Genomic DNA, 19,171 nt, shown 5'->3' with positions numbered 1-19,171 from the left:
TACTTTGGTTCCGTTTTCACAAAAGAGGACACAAATCAGATACCAAAAATGTTGGAGAATGTAAAATTTAACGAAAGGGAAGAACTGAGGGAGATCATTATTAGTAGAGAAATGGTGCTGGGAAAATTAATTGAAGGTAGATAAATCCCTAGGACCTGATAATCTGCATCCCAGAGTACTTGAGGAAGTGGCTCGAGAAATAGTGGATGCATTGGTGGTCATCGTCCAGGATTCTATAGACTCTAGAACAGTCCCTGCAGATTGGAGGATAGCCAATATTCAAAAAGGGAGGTAGAGAGAAAACAGGGAATTATAGACCAGTAAGCCTTACATCGGTAATGGGGAAAATTCTTGAATCCATTATCAAAGACTTTATAGCGGAGCACTTAGAAAGCAGTGGCAGGATCAGACTGAGTCAACATGGATTTATGAAGGAGAAATCATGCTTGACAAATCTGTTAGAATTCTTTGAAGATGTAACTAGAGTTGACAAGGGGAAGCCAGTCGATGTGGTATATTTGGACTTTCAGAAAGTGTTTGACAAAGTCCTGCATAAGAGATTATCGTGCAAGATTAAAGCGCATGGGATTGGGGGAAGTGCATTGAGGTGGATAGAAAACTGGTTGGCAGAGAGGAAACAAAGAGTAGGAATTAATGGGTCCTTTTCAATTTGGCAGGCAGTAACTAGTGGGGTGCCACAGGGATCGGTGCTGGGACCCCAACTTTTCTCAATATATATTAAAGATTTGGATGAGGGAACAAAATATAACATCTCAAAGTTTGCAGATGATACCAAGTTGGGTGGGAGAGTGAACTGTGACGAGGATGAACTGTGACGAGGATGCAGAGATCCTTCAGAATGATCTGGACAGATTGGGTAAGTGGGCTAATCAATGGCAGATGCAGTATAATTTGGATAAGTGTCACGTTATTCACTTTGGAAGCAAAAACAAGGCGGCAGATAACTACCCGAATGGCTGTAAATTGGGAGAGGGGTGTGTGTAGCGGGACCTGGGTGTCCTTGTGCACCAGTCACTGAAGGTAAGCATGCAGGTGCAGCAGGCGGTAAAGAAGGCAAATGGCATGTTGGCCTTCATTGCGAGAGGTTTCATGTACAGGAGCAGGGATGTGTTGTTGCAATTATACAGGGCCTTGGTGAGGCCAGACCTAGAGTATTGTGTGCAGTTTTGGTCTTCTTTTCTGAGGAAGAATGTTCTTGCTCTCGAGGGAGTGCAGTGAAGGTTTACCAGGCTGATTCCGGGGATGGCGGGACTGATGTATGAGGAGAGATTGACGAGGTTAGGATTGTTTTTGCTGGAATTCAGATGAATGAGAGGGGATCTCATCGAGACTTATAAAATTCTAACAGGTCTAGACAGGATAAATGCAGGGAAGATGTTCCCGATGGTGGAGGAGTCCCAGACCCAGGGGTCACAGTCTGTGGATTTGGGGTAGACTATTTGGGACGGAGTGAGGAGACATTTCTTCATTCAAAGAGCGGTGAGCCGATGAAATTCATTACCACAGGAAGTAGTTGATACCAAAACATTGAATGTATTCAAGAGGCAGCTAAATATACCACTTGGGATGAATGGGACCAAAGGTTATGGGGAGAAAGCAGGATTAGGCTATTGAGTTGGACGATTAGCCATGATTGTAATGAATGGTGGAGCAGGCTCGAAGGGCCAAATTACCTCTTCCTGCTCCCAAGTTCTATATTTCTATGTCTCTATGTACCATTGCAGCACATTTCTCCTGCATCCCCTCAAAAGCCATAACATCCTTCTTAAAGTGCGGTGCCCAGAATTAGAAGCAACACTCCAGCTGAAGCAAAGGTTAATGGGCCCACTGACTGACACTTGACATTGTGGCCACCCATTTGGTTTTGGCTGCAGACAGATCCATCTGGAAAGGTCATTACTGTTTGATGTGTTGTTCTGTTCAGGGGTGGAATAAAGGCAATCCTTGATGCAGTGGCCTTTCATTTCAAGGACAGGTACGACATTTCACCCTGGTTTGGGAAAGAAATTCTATTTTGTCAATTGGCAGTAAGGGTGAAGAGAGTTTAGACCACCTTAATCTACCGGGGCACAACATAACCATGAACGAATAATCTTGACATACTTCAGTGCCGTATTATCAAAGGTATTTGTCTGGATGAGGCATTAGGTCATTTCTTTTATTTATGGGACTTAGCTGCGTGCAAACTGACTGCATTTGCCTCCATAATAACAGCAGTTCAGAAACATTGTGTTAGCTGTGAAGTATTTTAGGATATCCTGAGGGCATTATTAGTTTTTCTTGTTTCTTTTCTTCAATACAATGTTCCCTGGGTGTCAAGGGTGAACTGCAGACGTCTCTTCCAGAATGGTTTATTCCTACATTCAGCCAATACATCCCTGAAAAATTCATCAATTAAGTTTCATGATTTACAACCTATTGATATCCATGAGTAATACCCATGTTGTGAATTTTACAATTCAAATAAAAAATGCTGACAATATTCAGCAGATCAGACAGTATCTGTGGAGAGCCAACGGTGAGAATTTGCAGGCCATTTACAGTGGTGGGATTTTCCAGTCCAGCCAACGCGCACCCCTACCGTGGGTTTCCTGGCAATGGGGGTGCATTCAAAGAGAAATCCCATTGACAACAGTAGAACCAAAAGTTCCTGCCTCTGCTGCTGCGAAACACACATCAGGGAGTGGTGAAAATGCCACCCAAGGCTTCAGGTGAATGATCTTTGGTCAGAATATGGTTCACAGGAGCCTCCACAATGGATTGCATTTTACATGCCCCGCAAGTGTTTTTGGTAGGGACGTTTAAAATAGGGTAGGTGCCCACGGTCCCCAAACCACCACCTTTCCACCCACCCTGGAGGCTCATATTGGAGGAAGGAAGGGAGAAACGGTGGGGGGAATGATATCTTTGTGATTGGGGAAACCCTCTCGAAGAGGGAACTCCCCCTTCTTTCCTACTGTGCGCAGGCATAAACTTGGATCCCCATGGGTCTTTGTCTTCAGTCCCGGAGAAGCCCACTGATGAACTCTTATAATCTGATTGGCTGGCAGTTCCTGAGGGAAGTAGAAAGAGCAGAGGTCTCACTCAACCCTTGCTTAGCCTGCCTACAACATATTATGGTAGCAGGGTGGACGGACATGGAGTGGGTCGACTATAAACTGACTTTATTTCCAGTGGAGGTGCGGGGGCTAAAAACTTTCACCCAACCCCCCACCTCCTTCCCCCTCCCCCGTTATTATCAGCCAATGTCTGTTTCTTTCTCTCCTTCTAACCTTACCCATTCTCTTCTGTTCCAAAACCACTATTAAGGTTCCTCTTGTCCTGACCTTCACCCCACCACCCTTCACATTTAACAGGATAACCTCCGCCTTTTCTGTCACCTCCAACATGATGCCACTGCCAAGCATGCCTTTCTCTTTTCTCCCCTTTCAGCATTCTGAAGGGACCATTTACTCCCTGACACCCATGTTCACTCTTGAATCAGCCCCATCACCCCATTTCTTTCCCATGGCATCTTCTCATGCATGATGTGGAAATGTCGGTGTTGGACTGGGGTAAACACAGTAAGAAGTCTTACAACACCAGGTTAAAGTCCAACAGGTTTATTTGGTAGCAAACGCCACTAGCTTTCGGAGCATGCTCCTCCTTCGTCAGGTGGAGTGGGAGATCTCCCACTCCACCTGATGAAGGGGCAGCGCTCCGAAAGCTAGTGGCGTTTGCTACCAAATAAACCTGTTGGACTTTAACCTGGTGTTGTAAGACTTCTTACTATCTTCTCATGCAAGCATAGGAAATGCGCATTTGCCCTTTTACCTCCACCCTTCCCACCATTCAAGGTCTCAAATGCTCCTTCCAGAGAAAACAACAATTTGCTTATCCTTCCACCAATTTAGTAAACCGTATTCACCACTCATGATGTGGCCTTCTCTACACTGGGGAGACAAAATGCAGAATGGGTGACCACTTTGCAGAATATTGCCATTCAGTCCCACAACAATGAGCTCAAGCTTCCAGTTGCCTGTCATTTTTATTCTCTGTCCCATTCCCATTCTGGCTTTGCTGCCCTTGCCCACCTACACTGTTCCAATGAAGCTCAAGAAACAGCTTTTGATTCAGAATTTAAAAGCCTCTGGACTCAACATTGATTTCAACAATTTCAGATTATTATTTCTGCCCTTCATGGCACAGTGGCACAGTGGTTAGCACTGCTGCCTCAAAGCACCAGGGACCCGGGTTCAATTCCCAACTTTGGTCCCTGCCTCTGCACATTCTCCCCGTGTCTGCGTGGGTTTCATCCAGGTCCGATTTCCTCCCACAGTCCGAAAGATGTGCTGGTTGGGTGCATTGGCCATGCTAAATTCTCCCTCAGTGTACCCGAACAGGCACCAGAGTATGGCAACTAGGAGATTTACTCAGTAATTTCAATGCAGTGTTAATGTAAGCCAATTTGTGACACTAAAAGATAATTTAGCAAAATAAAAATTCTTTGTTGGACGGCAGCTGTTGGTGACTGTTTTTCTCACATCAATATTATGCTTCTTCACTTGTTCATTAATGATCTCTGTTTGCCTTGCACCAGCATCCCTTTTGTCATCTAATCTCTCCTGTCTTATGCCCTCCCATAGACCTTCCCCTTTGTTCTTTCCCACACAACACTTTCCCGGTTTCTCCATTTCCTTAAAACACATTACATCTCTCACTTTTACCCGTTCTGATGAAAGCTCATCAATTTGAAATATTAACTCAATTTCTCCCTCCATGATGGTACCAGATCTGCTGGACTTTGGAGCATTTTCTGTTTTTTATTTCAAATTTCCAGCATCTGCAGCATGTTAGTTTTGTACAAGGTGGGCATTATTTTCAGAAATTTCACTAACAAGTGTTCAGAAAACAGAGAAAGTATGGCTTGAAATCCTTATGGGCCTGTCATTGAATCTTCCTTCTGCCCATTAATAAACTGCTGAACATATGGTACCATTTGTTTCTCCAATGGTTGTGTGGTACTTACGCTTACAGACTAGAAGAAGATGGCCCAAGGTTTAGTTTTATATTTCTGATGATCTTGGCAATTGAAATTTGAGCAGTCAACTCATTTACAGCTATTTTCTTTTCAAATGGAAACTTTAAAACCAGCAAATTCCAATAGTTAACAAGCCAATGTAATTTTGCAAAAAAGAAAGACGTTGTCAAAGCTTTTCATTTTGCACTCATCAGGACAAACATAAGAATGTTAAATTTCAAACAACCATGATTATTTACATGAAAAGGTGCTGATTGGTTGGCAAATCAACTCTGTTTCACTGAGGCGTGAAAGCCATGGAAAACTATATGTTTCCCTATCTTCTGGATAATTTAAAAATGATGCAAGGTTAGAACACATTCGGTATATTAGAACAAGGTTAGAGCATATTCCTTTAGAGCAGTCCCGTGTATGAAAGCATGGCACTTCTAGCAAGTGTAAATGAGCCAAATTATGAGCTTAACTGATTATCTGAAATTGGTTGTTAGTGTAGCTATTAGCACACTCAGAATTGTTGAGCAAGTGCTGCCCATTCACAGAATCACGATGAACAGTAAATGTTTTATTCTGAGTAATGCAATTCACTGTCACATCTCCGAAAGGAATAGCTTGTCCTCTTTTGTCCTTGTTCTTGCGGAGCTCCAAATTCAGCTTTTTGCCTAGCTCTTTCTCATTACACTCTTTCCTGCTCAAATTGTATTTTTACATTTGGCACTTCTGCATATATCAAGGTGTATGATTCTGCCAATAGGACAAGGCAGCCAGTTTTCACAAAGTAAATGCAAACTATTTGACGCAAGGCCATCACTCCACCCTATAATCTGAATTATAGAAACTCAATTCACAATGGGGTGAAAGGTGGACAGGGGGGGAGCAATTTTAATCGAAGGAAAATGATGGGAAGGAGTATGACGCTGGCTTACACCTTCCCTAATTTTGCTTTGCTCCTATTGGGACGGGTGTAAAATTTGGGTTCCAGCCAATCTTGTGGGATTTCATTCTGGCGAGTTGCATTAAAATGACCCCCATGAATTTTGTGCTCCCGTAATTTGGATTGCGAGAGGGTGATGGCATCAAAACTGTCTTCCTGTCATACAATAAATTCAGTAAGAAGTTTAACAACACCAGGTTAAAGTCCAACAGGTTTAACCTGGTGTTGTAAACTTCTTACTGTGTTTACCCCAGTCCAACGCCAGCATCTCCACATCATACAATAAACTACCAGGTCAGAACTGAAAGCTGATATGCACTATGTGTTGATATGCACATAATATGCACTATGTGTTGATTTATTGATTATATTACAAATGGCTCTAAGCAAACTTCTAGAAAGCGCCATATTAGGGTAATTATGCAGCAGATTACAAGATAATGAGAACACATGTTGCGGTATAAAAGCTTGAAAGATCTTTTAAGCATTCACCTGTATCCACAGGATTTTAGGCCTAGATATTTGAAGACTCAATAACAGTTCAGAACTATCAATTCCTTTGTGGCAGAGTCAAGAGGAAATTTACACAAGGCCCAAATGAATTGTCTGATTGGCAAACGTGCTGTATTGAAGCAAGGGATTTCTTTTTGACACACAGAAGTAAGATTGGAATAAATAACTACTTGCTGTTTAAGTTTTCAATCCTACTGTGAACCAGTTGCAAATTCATGACAAATGTTAATTTACTGAACCGCTGTTGTAGCAATAATAGGACAGAGATACCTGACAGTATTTGCACAGAGGCATTCCTAAGTGACCCATCATCCATTTCAATATAAGTGCTCTCAGATCTCTGTGGTTCAATGCTAGTAACAGACCGATTAGGACTGAGCATTGCATTATACATGAGAGCTCAATGAAATCAGCTTCGAGTGGGGTTAGCGCTCGAAGTAGTAAAGCGTCTTTTTGCAGCGTTAAGTGTTAAGAATCAAAATCAATTCTATCCACGTTTTCCCTTAAAGTGACAGTCTGTAGAAACATCACATCAGATGATAAAAAGAGAACAGAATATACAGCTCACATCTGTTTATGGCACAGTTTAAAGAAATTGAAATCCTGATCTAATTATTTTTGGAGATGCTGTAAATATGGTGCCATGGATTAAATTTCATACCTTTCAATAGGTTAGAAATAGGAAAGTGGCGTTGTGTTTCAGAAATTGGTTGTGCAGTGTATTAGAAGCCGTGCTATAATTCAACTGGCAGGCATTTGGAATCAAAAGAAAACTGATCTGAGCGTTTCCCAAGGCAAAAACCTGACACAAAATATATCTGTCATGAATATTTAATCGGGCTCTGTCTCTATATTGACCCAATTTAGTACTCTTGACCCTAATTAGAAATGCCATTGCCGGATGTAAGGACTATTGTTTCAACAATGTGACATGCCCGAGTGTGTTGTAAAAGTGGCTGTGGAATAATAGAACTCTCCATCAGTGAATATTTGGCAGGTTGACAATTTGTAGGTGCTCAACCCTAATTCGTAATTATTCACTTTTCTCTAAAAATGCATTTCATGCCAGCAAATTCTTTCTGGATCAATGCAACGTACAGCACTGAAACTGGCCTTTAAATACTTCACCCCTTGATGGACAAGATTTTTTTCTTGCTTTCACTCACATAAATTAACTTTTGTTGGAAACAATTGTCGAAAATTTAATTATGTGAACTTACCCAAATTACATAGACTTTTGAAACATTCCCCATGCGCAATTCTTAAGTAAATGTAAGCTGTAGTAGAGGTAGTGGCACTGTCACCTCTGAGATAAATCCTACTCAGAGACACTAAAGTTTAGACTGATACTCCGGGCACTGCTGCAGCATCTTTGGAGTTGCCAACTTTCAGATAAGACTTTCAGCTAAAACTCTGTCTGCCTTCTCAGATTAACATAAAAGATCGCATGGTTCTACTTCAAAGAAATACGGGGAAGATTCCACTACTGTCCCGGTCAATATTGATCCCTCAAGCAACAAAGTCAAAATGAATTGCAAGAGCTTGCTATGTGCAAATTGGTTGCTGTGTTTCCTACGTTATAACAGTAACTGCACTTCAAAGGTACTTCATGTAAAGCACTTTGGAAAGTCCTGAGATCTTGAACGGAGCTAAATAAATGCAAGTCTTTTATTCTTTCTTTATTCTGTCATAAAGGAATGCAGCTGGGAAAAAGACATTGGCCGGAATCTTACCATTGTCCATGTCAACGGGATATTCCCATCCTGCTGCAGTGAACAGAGATTTGTTTGACTGCCAAATTCTTTGACCTTGCTGCAGCAGGAGTATGGCATGAAAGGTAGGTAAGATCGGGCCCATCGACTGGAATATTCCAGCCCTTCCTGCTGGCGGGAAGATCACTGATGGTGACTTCCGGTGACACGTTCCATGATGGTGGACGGTGCAGGTCACGCAAAACCCCGTAAACATCGCCGGGACCAGAAGAACCCACTACCGGCCTATGGCAAACCACCTCTGCCAGCATATATATCCCACCCATTAGAAGTAGCAATAAATGATCGGAACTCCTCATGTAGAACGACAGCTGGAAACATGCTTTGTGTATTGGTTCACCAGATTGCAAAATGACAAGGTAGGCTTCAGCTGCACTCCTGAGCCTCAGCATCCAATTAGAATTATGTCTGCTTGTTACTAAAAATGCCCCCATACTCTCACTAGGCCAAGCTGTGCTTTTTGAGATTGCGATGTACTTGCCTACTAGAGCTTTCTGATACATCAGATATCAGTAAGAGTTTTAACAACACCAGGTTAAAGTCCAACAGGTTCATTTGGTAGCAAATGCCATTAGCTTTCGGAGCGCTGCTCCTTTGTCAGATGGAGTGGATATCTGCTCTCAAACAGGGCATACAGAGACACAAAATCAAGTTACAGAATACTGATTAGAATGCGAATCTCTACAGCCAACCAGGTCTTAAAGATACAGACAATGTGAGTCCCAATGTGACTCACATTGTCCCAATGTGACTCACATTGTCTGTATCTTTAAGACCTGGTTGGCTGTAGAGATTCACATTCCAATCAGTATTCTGTAACTTGATTTTGTGTCTCTGTATGCCCTGTTTGAGAGCAGATATCCACTCCATCTGACGAAGGAGCAGCGCTCCGAAAGCTAATGGCATTTGCTACCAAATAAACCTGTTGGACTTTAACCTGGTGTTGTTAAAACTCTTACCATGTTTACCCCAGTCCAACGCTGGCATCTCCGCATCATGACATCAGATATCATCCAGGGTCAGATTTTTATTTCACAACAGAAATATTTAACAAGGGCCTGAGCATCATGTCTGGATTATTACCCAAAATTAAAATGATCTCCAGCATGTAAAATGAAGCAAAGTCAAATGTCAAAGTTGAAAATGTTGTTTTCCAACTGCTTGTGACAGCATCTGAAAGAATTTCATAGAATTGAACTCAGCCCGTTGGTCACTGAAACAGGGAGGTGGCAGTGGCAATGGAAATGTCACTGCACTAGTAATCTAGAGGCCCAGGCTAATACTCCAGAGACATGGGTTCAAGTCCTACCACGGCAGCTGGTGCACGTTAAGTTCAATGAAGAAATCTGGAATTAAAAGCTAGTGTCAGTAATAATTACCATGAAATCACTGTTCAAAAAAACCCCCATCTAATTCACTTGTGCTCTATAGGGAAGGAAATCTGCCATCCTTACCTACATGTGACTGCAGACACACAGCAATGTGATTTCACTCTTAAAATGCCCTCTGAAATGACTGCTACAAAGTCTGTGAGGAACAAAACCAGACCAACTGCCATTGACCTACTGGCACTGGAAATGACAACAGCAAACCCAGCCCCGTTGACCGTGCAAAGGCCTCCTTTTGAACAACTGGGAGCATGTGCGAAAATTGGGGGAGCTGTCTCACAAACCAGTAAAGCAACACATTAGTCAGACTCATGGAATCATATCTTACAAACAACGATTTTACCATCAAGTTGCGCCTGTTTTCAGGTGAGAAAACTTGGTAAAGTCGGGCATGAGGTGAGTAGCGCAATCCGTGACCGCCTCTGCACCGGTTCCCCCTTACCGAGGCCTGAAAATGGCCACGATCAGGACCGTGCCCGAAACAGGCGCGACGGCCATTTAAATGCATTTGCATTTGGGCACTCCAGTTAGTGAGGAGGTAGGTGCCTAGCATCCGACGGCTCTCTGCTTGAGATCAGTGGAGGGGTGGGGGTTTGGGTTGCCACCCTGCCTGAGATCAGTGGGGGGGGGGGAGAAAAGGGGATTCCGCTGCCACTCTGCCTGAGATTGGTGGGGGGAGGTTGGTCTGCTGCCACTCTGCCTGAGATTGGTGGGGGGGGGAGGGGCCGTGAGTGGACTGGGTGGGGGGATAAGGGGGTCACTAATGTTGTGGGGATGAGCTAATTTCTGGGAAGCATCACCCGGGGGTGATGTGGCAGGGGAGCAACATTCTATCTTTTTTTTTCTGCGCGTGCACCAATTGGAGCTGCAGGCTTTCACGCATGTTAAGCCCCGCCCACAGGCTTGTGCAGCGCGTTTTGGACCCACTGCTATTTTTTCAGGCAGTGCGCGTATGGGGGCGCCTGAGAACAGATCTAAAAGTCAGATCTGAAACACTCCCAGTTTCAAGTCCGCCCAGCACTTAGAATCAAAATGGTAAAATAGGGCCCATTGTCTCAGACGCCACCACCACCATCCCCGAATGTGTCCTGTCCCACCAGCAGGCCAGACAACTAGAGGTGGTAGCACAGTGGTATAAAATTGGGAGAGGGTTGCCCTAGGTCTCTTCAATATTGACTCCGGATGCTATGAAATCTCATGGCATCAAGTCAAACATGGGCAAGGAAACCTGCAGATTACCACATACTGCCCCCAACCCACCCCCTCTCAGTTGATGATTCAGTACTTCTCGATGATGAACACCAGTAGGAAGACGCACTGTGAGTGGCAAGGCACATAAAGTACTCAGGGTGGGAACGGCAATGTCCATCATAAAGAGTGGCCCAGTAGCATCAATACAGACAGAGTTGGCCGAGTCCTAATGGATGTAGCTGCTAGACTTGGTCTACAGCAGGTGATGAGGGAACCAACAAGAGGGAAGACATTTCTTTACCTCATCCATCTACCTGTTGCAAATGCTTCTGTCCATGATAGTACTGGTAGGAGTGACCACTCCACAGTCCTCATGGAGACAAAGTTCCACCTTCATATTGGGGATATGTTCCATCCAGAAGATTAATATATATATTGTATAGCTATTATCTAAAATTTTACAATTATGAATCACTCTGTTAAACATCTCATGATTCCATCCCTGGAACTATGTACGGGATTTTCACAGTAACTTCACTGCAGTGTGAATGTAAGCATACTTGTGACTAATAAATAAACTTTATATGTCGGGTAGAACATAGAGGAAGAAAAAAATGGAGCTTGTCAGAAAGGCATGGTGATAACCATAGGAAATTATAATCTGCATCTCAACTGGAAAAGGCAGGTGGGCATGCACAACCTGACAATGTGGGGGGGGGGGGGAGGGGGCGGTGCAGTGGGGACAATTCAACTAATAGGAGGAGGGGATTCCACAATATTCCCATCCCCAATGATGGGGGCACCAAGACAAGGAATTTGCAACCAGCTTCAGCCAGGAAAGTCGAGTGGATGATCCACCTCAGCTTCCTCCTGATCCAGGCAATTTAATTTACTTCATGTGTGGTAGCAAGAAATAGTTAAATGCACTTGATTCTGCAAAGACTATGGGCCTTAACAACATTCCGACAATAGTACTGAATTGTGTCCAGAACAAGCTGTACTCTGAGCCAAATTGTTCCAGTAGAATCACAACACTAGCATCGTTTTGGCAACGCGCAAAATTGCCCAGGTATGCCTTGCATACAAAAGCAGGACAAATCCAACCCAGCCAATTACTATCCCATCAGTCTACTCTCTATATCTTCAGTAAAGTGATGGAAATGATTGACCATGCTATCAAGTGGTACTTCTTCAGCAATAACCTGTTCATTGATGCACAGTTTGGGTTCTGTCAGGGCCACTCAACTTCTGACATTATTATTGCTTTGGTCCAAACATGGACAAAAGAGCTCAACTCCAGAGATGAGGGGAGAGTGACTGCCCTTGACATCCGGGTGTGGCAATAAGGAGCAAGATTGAAGTCATTATGAATCAGAGGGAAAGCTCTCCACTGGTTGGAGTCATATCTAGTACAAAAGAAAATGGCTAGGGTTGTTGGAAGTCAATCATCTGAGTCCCAGGACATTTTTGCATGAGTTCCTCAGGGTAGTGTCTCAGGCACAACCACCTTCCGCTGCTTCATCAATGATTTGTTCCTCATCACAGTTGGCTGATGATTGCACAATGTTCAACACCATTTGTGACTCCTCAGATGCTGAGGCAGTTTGTGTCCATATACAGCAAGAGCTGGACAACATTCAGACTTGAACTGTTAAGTGGCAAGTAAACTTTACATCACACAAGTACCAGACAATGACCATCTGCAACAAGTGAGAATCTAACCAACTTCCCATGACATTCAATGGCATTACCATCATTGAATCACCCAGTACCAACATTCTGGGGGTTACTAATGACCAGAAACTGAACCTGACCAGCCATATAAATACTGTGGCTACAAGAGCAGGTCAGAGACTGGGAAATCTGCAAAGAGTAACCCACCTCCTGATTCCCTAAAGCCTGTCCACCAACTACAAGGCACGTGTAAAGAGTGTGATAGAACACTTGCCCCTTGCCTGGACTAAAGCAGCTCCAACAACACTCGAGAAGCTTGACACCATCCAGGGCAAAGTAGCCTGCTTGATTGGCACCCATTCCACCACCTTAAACAATCACTCTCTCCATCATCAATGCACAGTGGCAGCAATATGTACCATCTCTAACATGTACTGCAGCAACTCACCAAGGCTCCTTTGATTGTACCTTCCAAACCTATAATTTTGGCCCCCTCGAAGGAGAAGAACAGCAGATGAATGGGAGAACCACCTGCAAGTTTCCCTCCAAGTCACACAAGATCCTGTCTTGGAACTATATCACTGTTCCCTCACTGTCTAAATTCTGGAACTCCCTTCCTAACAACACTGTGGGTCCACTCACACCAGATGGACTACAGTGGTTCAGGAAGGTGGCTCAGCACCACCTTCTCAAGGACAATTAGTGATGGGTAATAAATGCTGGCTTAATGAGCTTTGCCCACTTCTCGCAAATGAATAAAACAACTATGTCAATGTTCCCCCTGTTTACATAGTACTGCACCACAGAAGACTTTGAATTTGGTTAAAGCCTAAAATATGGGAGACAGATAAAACATAAAATCAAGCTCTATTAAAGTAATTCAAGCACAAAAAATATTCAACTACAAATTGCGTTTACGTAGCACTCTTTAAATATCAGAGCACTTTGCAGAATGATGGAAACAGAGTGGTCGGCAAGACAAAGAAAGAGGGATGGAGAAGTGAATGTTATGGTTCAGGTTAGAAACCCCAAAATGTTTTATGAAGCCCGCCTGAATCGTAAGTTTTGCATTTTGAATTTAGCTAGGATAAGCATGAGATGTTTCACCTCAGGTGTGATTCAAAAGACTCACTAGGGAGCTTTTATCAAACAAAGTTTATTTAAGTTTAGTTAACATGTGTCATAAGAAAATTAGCAAGAACTTTTGTCAATTACAAACAAGAAACAAACAATCATGATAATGTATAACCCTTAACAAAGATTTCTACAATGTTCCAATCAAATCAGTTCCATAGACAAAAGACCCTTTTCACAAGTTTAACACAACACAGACTAATGCTCACGCGATACTGGGATCGAGGCCGTTAGTTGAATTCTGCAGTCTAATACTCTTGAGAGTCAGAACATTTTGAAGGCAAGACAGCAGACAGACTCTGGTCCAGCCCCCAACAACAAAAGGTTTTCATCCTTCAGGAAAACAAGATCTTGTTTTCAGTTAACCAATGGAATTTTCAAAACAACTGGAGAGACGGAAAACACATCTTTTTAACTTGCTGTCCCTTCTAAAACTAAAAACTGGGGGCAGCACAGTGGGACAATGGATTGCACTGCTGCCTCAGAATGCCAAGAACCCGGGTTCGATTCCCATCTTGGGTCACTGTCTGTGTGGAGTTTGCATATTCTCCCCACGTCTGTGTGGAGATCCTCCGGGTGCTCCGGTTTCCTCCCACAGTCCAAAGATGTGCAGGTTAGGTGGATTGAATCATAGAAACCCTACAGTGTAGAAAGAGGTCATTTGGCCCATCGAGTCTGCACCGACCACAATCCCACCCAGGCCCAACCCCCAACCCACATATTTACCTGCTAATCCCTCTAACCTATGCATCTCAGGACACTAAGGGGCAATTTTAGCATGGCCAATCAACCTAACCCGCACATCTTTGGACTGTGGGAGGAAACCGGAGCACCCGGAGGAAACCCACGCAGACACGAGGAGAATGTGCAAACTCCACACAGACAGTGACCCAAGCTGGGAATCGAACCCGGGTCCCTGGCGCTGTGAAGCAGCAGTGCTAACCACTGTGCTACCGTGCCGCCATGCTAAATTCTCCCTCAGTGTACCCGAACAGGCGCCGGAGTGTGGCGACTGGGGGATTTTCACAGTAACTTCATTGCAGTGTGAATGTAAGCCTACTGGTGACTATTAAATAAACTTTACTTTTTACTTTAAAACTCAAACCTGCAGCTCCAAACTGAAACTGAAAATTAAATCCCTGTCACCTGACCTGTCCACAGTTTTTTTCTCTCCTCCCAACAATGACACCTAAGGCTGTGAGCATGAATTAAAAAACACTCTTAAAGATACACTAACATCAGATGAAAGCATGGTCAAAGAGGGCATGCTCAGGAAACTCCAGAAGGGAGAAAGGGACATCACATGGTAGCACCGATGGAGTAATTTCAAATGCTATTATGTTATTGAAAGAGTTCCGTGCAGTCAACATCATTCCCCACATCTAACAGCATTATAAAGAGCAAAAACTCTGCATTTACATCGCAGCTTTCACATCCTTTGAAAACTCCAGATACAGCCGATGGAAAGTCATTGTTGTTAGGTATGAACCTACTTTTTTTGAAAATCTCCGTCATTAAACCGGCATCATTCTTACATCCAAACCACCTGTAAAAGGCCTTCTGGGTAGATTCTTTTGTTAAGAGGAATGAGTAAGAAGAGGCGCTTCACACTAGTGGTACAGTTTTAAAGGAATTTGAAGAAGAGTGACCTGGGAGTGTTTGTGTGAGAATCTTTGAAAGTTGCGAGAGGAAGTAACAAAGCCATCAATAAAGCAGATGAGATCCTGGGCTTCATAAATAGAGGCACAAATCTATGTAACATACTCATTCAGCTCCAGGTGGAATATTGTGTTCAATCCTGGGCTTCTCCCAGGACTGGGGCTGCACTCAACCACGATGTAAAAGTGGAGTTTTTATTTGTGTTAATTGATTTAAAGCTCCTTTAAGTGTTCATTGGAGATTAGAAATGGGTTTCAAAATGTTTCTTCCGATCAATTACTGCGTGAATACATCAATTGATGTGGTAGCGATCCACACCCAGGTTCAATTCCTGAATATCATAGAGTCATAGAACTAGGAAGTACAGAAGGATGCCATTTAGCCTATAAGATCTGGGTTAGCTCTTTCAAAGAGCAATCAAGTTTGTTTCACTCTCCTGCTCTTTTCCCAAACCCATAAAATGTTTTCTCCTTCAAATATTTATCCTGTTCCTTGCTGGGACTACTGTTGAATCCACATTCACCACCCTATCAGACAGTGTAAAATTCAATCTACTCTTGCATAAAATATGGAGGAATGGAGGGATACAAAAGAATGGTCTAGTTTGAACCAGGGAGCGGCGCGGGCTTGGAGGGCCGAAGGGCCTGTTACTGTGCTGTATTGTTCTTTGTCTCCGTCACCCAACTGGCCAATCACTTTGTAGCTGTACATTCTGGTTATCAACCTTTAGCCACTGGAATCTTTCTCTTTATTTCCTCTATCGAAACCCTTCAAGAATTCAAACTTCTGTCAAACCACCTCTCAGTCCAATTATCCATCCTGAGAAGAACAACCCCAGATTGTCCACTCCATCCACATATCTGTAATCCCCCATCCTTGGCACTGTCTGTATCCTCTCCTGAGTTTTCACTCCCTTCCTAAAGTGTGGTGCCCAGGATTGAACACAATATTCCACCTGGAGCTGAATGAGTATGTTACATAGATTTGTGCCTCTATTTATGAAGCCCAGGATCTCATGTGCTTTATTGACAGCTTTGTTACTTCCTCTCGCAACTTTCAAAGATTCGCACACAAACACTCCCAGGTCGCTCTTCTCCAAACTCCTTTAAAACTGCACCACTAGTGTGAAGCGTCTCTTCTTACTCATTCCTCTTACCAAAAGTTCACACTTCACTGTATTGAATTTCACATGCCATGTGTTCGCTCATTTCATTAGCTTGTCTATGAGCTCCTCGAGTCTCTAACTATCTTCCTCGGTCCTAACTACACTTTCAAGTTTCACGCTATTTGTGAATTTCAAAATTATTCTCTATGTCCCCAAATCTAATGTATAATACAGCAGTAGGCCTGGCTCTGAACCTTGGTGAGCTCCCCAGGATACCTCTACTCAGTATGAAAAATAACCATTCACCACAGCTCTCTATTTCCTACCCCTTAGGCAATTTTGCATTCATGCTACTATTGCTCCTTTCATCCCATGGGCTTAATTTTTGCGAACAAGCCTATTATATGGCACTTTATCAAACACCTTTTGGAAAAACTGTGAAAACATCAATGACATTTCTCTCATCCATCCACTCCTTGACCATTTCAAAAACCACAGTCAAGTTAGTTACGTATAATTTTCCCTTAACAAATGACTGCCGGTTCTCCTTTATTAGTCATTGCTTCTTCAAGTGGCTGTTAATATTCTCTAGAATCACAGAAAGGTTACAGAAGGAGGGCATTTAGCCCATTATGTCCACTTGGCTCTCTGCAAGGACAATTCAGCTGGTCCCATTCCCCCACTTTTCTCTGGAGACCTGCAAATGTTTTCTCTTTAAATGGTATCCAATTACTTTTCAAAATCCACAATGGAATCTGCCTCCACCAAAATGAGACACTGCATTCTAGGTCCTTGCTACTCGCTGTGTAAAATGTTTCTCGCAATTTCATCTTTGTTATTCACCTTAAACCAGTGTCCTCTAGTTCTCAGCCCTTTCACCATTAGAAACAATTGCTCTCTATTCTGTGCAAACCCCTCATGGTTTTTAACGCTTCTATCAAATCTCCTCTCAATCTCCACTTCTCTAATCATAATAGCCCCGGTCCTTATTACACTTTCAAGTTTCATGTAATTGGTGAATTGCAAAATTATTCTCTATGGCCCCAAATCTAAATCATTAATGTATATAGCATGGTGGAGGCGGACACACTGGGAACGTTTAAGACTTATCTAGATAGCCACATGAACGGAGTGGGAATGGAGGGATACAAAAGAATGGTCTAGTTTGGACCAGGGAGCGGCGCGGGCTTGGAGGGCTGAAGGGCCTGTTCCTGTGCTGTATTGTTCTTTGTAGCAGTAGGCCTGGCCCTGAACCTTGGTGAGCTCCCCTGGATACCTCTATCCAGTATGAAATATAGCCATTCACCGCAGCTCTCTATTTCCTATTCAGTCTCCAATCTATCCATGTAACTGAAGTCCCCTGCAACCATTCTTGTCAATCTTTTCTGCACCCACTCTAATGCCTTCACATCCTTCCTAAATGCGGTGACAAGAATTAGACACATTGCTGCAATTGTGGCCTAATCAGTGTTTCATAATGGTTCACCATAATTTCCTTAATTTTGTACTTTATACTTCAATTTATATAGCCCAAGCTCTCATATGCCTCATTAACTGCTTTCTCAACCTGCCCTGCCAACTTCAATGATTTGTGCACTTATGTCCCTGGGTTCCTCTGTTCCCACACCTACTTTAGAAATTATATCCTTTACTTTATTCTTTACTTCTTATTTTTCCATGGTCAATGCCTCTGCAATTTCTAACTTTACTTCCCTCAGTAACCTCGGATACATCTGATCCGGTCCTGATGACTTGTCAACTTTAAGTACAGCCAGCACTTCCAATACTTTGCTTTTATCATTTTTAGCCCATCCAAAGTCTCAGTAACTTCCTTTTCCACAATGACTTTGGCACTCTCGTCTTGGTAAAGACAAATGAAAATAACAAATGAAATAGTACCGGAGCCATGTTCTCTGCCTCCATGCATAAATCCCCCTTGTAATCCCTACTTATCCTTTTATATGGCAAAATACAACTTTTGGATTCCCTTTTATGTTAGCTGCCAGTCTCTTCTCATACTCTGTCTTAGCTTCTATTAATTCTTCTTGCAGTTCCAATCTGAACTTTCTACATTCAGCCTGGCTCTCATTTGTATTACCAGCCTACAGTCGGTCATATAGATTGTTTTTCTCTTCATCCTTACTCTCTACCTTTTTTGTCATCGAGGGAGCTCTGGCTTTCCTTGCTCTACCTTTGCCCTCATGAGAACATACCTCGGTTATAGCCAAACAACCACCTCGTTAATGGCGGCCATTACAGTCTTTGATTCCAATTCAACTTGACCAGATCTGTTTTCACCTCACTGAAATTGGCTCTCCTCCAATTAATTATTCTTTGCTCTGCGCTGCTCCTTGATATTTTCCATAGTGAAACTAAACCTTAATCACCCTTAAAGGCTCCCTGACTGACAGTTAAACTGCTTGACACAACTCATTCTGTATAGCGCGCAAGAAACAATACTTATCTCTGTATGTTAATAGATGTGTCAATAATAATAAGTCAATTAAATAATTAGCATGAACCAGATCCAACCATACCTCCCACCTCACTGGCATGAACACATAAAACTCTGGAAAATTCTCCTGAACAGACTTCAGAATCTTCACCTCTCTCTACCTTTTATTTGCACTATTATTATCATTTCTAAAAAGTTTCCCCACAATGGACACCAAACTGACAGGACTGTAATTGCCAGAATTATCCTTTTCCTTTTTTTTGGAACAAGGCTGTAACATATGCAATCCTCCAGACCTCCAGTGATAG

Source organism: Mustelus asterias, chromosome 4, assembly GCF_964213995.1.
Source record: "Mustelus asterias chromosome 4, sMusAst1.hap1.1, whole genome shotgun sequence".
Lineage (NCBI taxonomy): Eukaryota > Metazoa > Chordata > Chondrichthyes > Carcharhiniformes > Triakidae > Mustelus > Mustelus asterias.
The sequence above is the reverse complement of the archived record's forward strand: the minus strand, read 5'-3'. Positions refer to the sequence as shown.